This window comes from Vicia villosa, unplaced genomic scaffold (assembly GCF_029867415.1).
Source record: "Vicia villosa cultivar HV-30 ecotype Madison, WI unplaced genomic scaffold, Vvil1.0 ctg.005015F_1_1, whole genome shotgun sequence".
Taxonomy (NCBI): Eukaryota; Viridiplantae; Streptophyta; class Magnoliopsida; order Fabales; family Fabaceae; genus Vicia; species Vicia villosa.
The window spans coordinates 76476-78497 of NW_026706559.1; positions in this window are offsets into that span (position 1 = coordinate 76476).

Sequence of the window (2022 nt, forward strand, 5' to 3'; positions counted from 1 at the left end):
TTAAATAATATTTATATTAAGCATACATTTAAGATTGAAACATAGATGTAAATGTTACTCCTTTTTTTTTAATAAGTGAAGAAAAAAATTTGTATCATTGTATCAAAATATATGGTAGTGGGTATTTCTCATCCGCCTCATTTAATAAATATGATATTCATATTCGTGTATATCTACCAAACAGATATTCATGAATTTTGAGATACTCACAAATATCCATAGATATCATTATTATTATTTAAATATTTTTAAAAAAATTATATAGCTAATTATTTTGTTATCCCTATTAAAGACAACAAATATTTTCAAATTTAACACATAATAATAACAAAAATAATCACATTCATTTTATTTCTTCTTTTATCAAATAAATAAATTCAAAAAATAATAATAATTAAATATTCAACTAAAAAATTATCATAATATAATAATAATAATAATAATAATAATAATTTTATATTAAATAAACTAATATTTTAAAAAATTTGTTAATTATTAATGGATACGAATGGCCGCAGGTATGAATATCATTAAATTTGTATCGGTGTCTGTAAAGAAACGGGTAACTATATGTCCATTTATTTTATCCGTGGATACCCATTAAGCTATCAAACTCCTACCCGTGACGCATTTTACCCACTGATATTTATGGGTATAGGTTTTTTTGACATCCCTAATTTTACCCTATCAAAAAATTATTAATTTATTTTTTCTATTATATCTTTAAAATTTATTATTATCTCCTCTTTTAATTATTTAGATGTATCTTTTCATACAATTAATGAAGAAAAATATTGTAAAATTATTCATAATTTTTTTTCCATACAATAATGATTAATTTTCTTACTACGTGAAAAAGTAAAAAATAACTTATAAAAAAAAGGAGGGAGTAAGTTTTAAAATTATAAGGTTAAATATAATCCTCTTATAGATTACTATTTTAGAAGGTAAAAATATTATATATAATAATATTAAAAAAGAAAAAGAATAACAATTTAATATATTTTTTTAAGATCTTTAGATTAAAGAATGAAATTATGTATGTAACATTTATAATATCAAAGTCAAATCAAATAATAAAAAGAATTATTCATATTAGCTAATGAAAAACTTATTAAAATAAAAAGTAATTAAAGTGTCAAAATAGTGAAGAGAAATCATAAAATGTTCAAAATAATTTATTTGATGACAGAAACATGAGTTTTTTTCATGTTCAAATTGCAGAAGTTTAAGAAGAATTAAGTGTTTCAGAGAGTACATGAATCTAAATAAGAAATGTTTTCATCTTACAACATATAAAAGAAGTGGAAAGATTAAGGATTAAGAGAGAAAAAAATATTTCCTTTAAACCTTTTAGATTGATTTAACCAATCAAGAATAAGTAGAGGTAAAGAAATAAAAATTGTTAATTTTGATTAAATCTATTAATTTTGTAATAGGAAAATAGAAACATGATTGTATGACTTAGTGTTACTCAAAAAAGCAAAGAAGATATAAAACGTCCACCTAAAACACAATTGAACAAATGTAAAAAAAAAAAAAAAATCAAACCGACTTACCACGTTTAAACTGAGTAGTACATATGAATAATAAAAAAAATTTCGAATGAATTTGTAGAGATTTAAGAAGAAATGAGACTTTGATTTATATGTGAGTACAACAATTTATGAGATGTTTTCATAGTATAAGAAATATGAGGAATATAAACATGTTGGCTCTGTAAAAGATAATTGCATCCCTTGCATGTCTAGAAAACAGCTTAGCCTATGTTTGTTTGTGCGGTGGATGCTTTGTAAACGCGCGTCTATCAGAAGCTACCATTTGTAGCTTATAAATTTCACGTTAAAATACAGTTAAAATACATTGAAACGTGCGGTAGCGGTGGGTAGATTTATTTCCAAACATACACTTAATCTGATTAGATTTATTGATTTTTTTTAAAAAAAAAATTATATGGAAACATATTGTATGAGTAAGAATTCCAAATAAGCTTAATAGAAAAGAAAGACTATAAAATATATT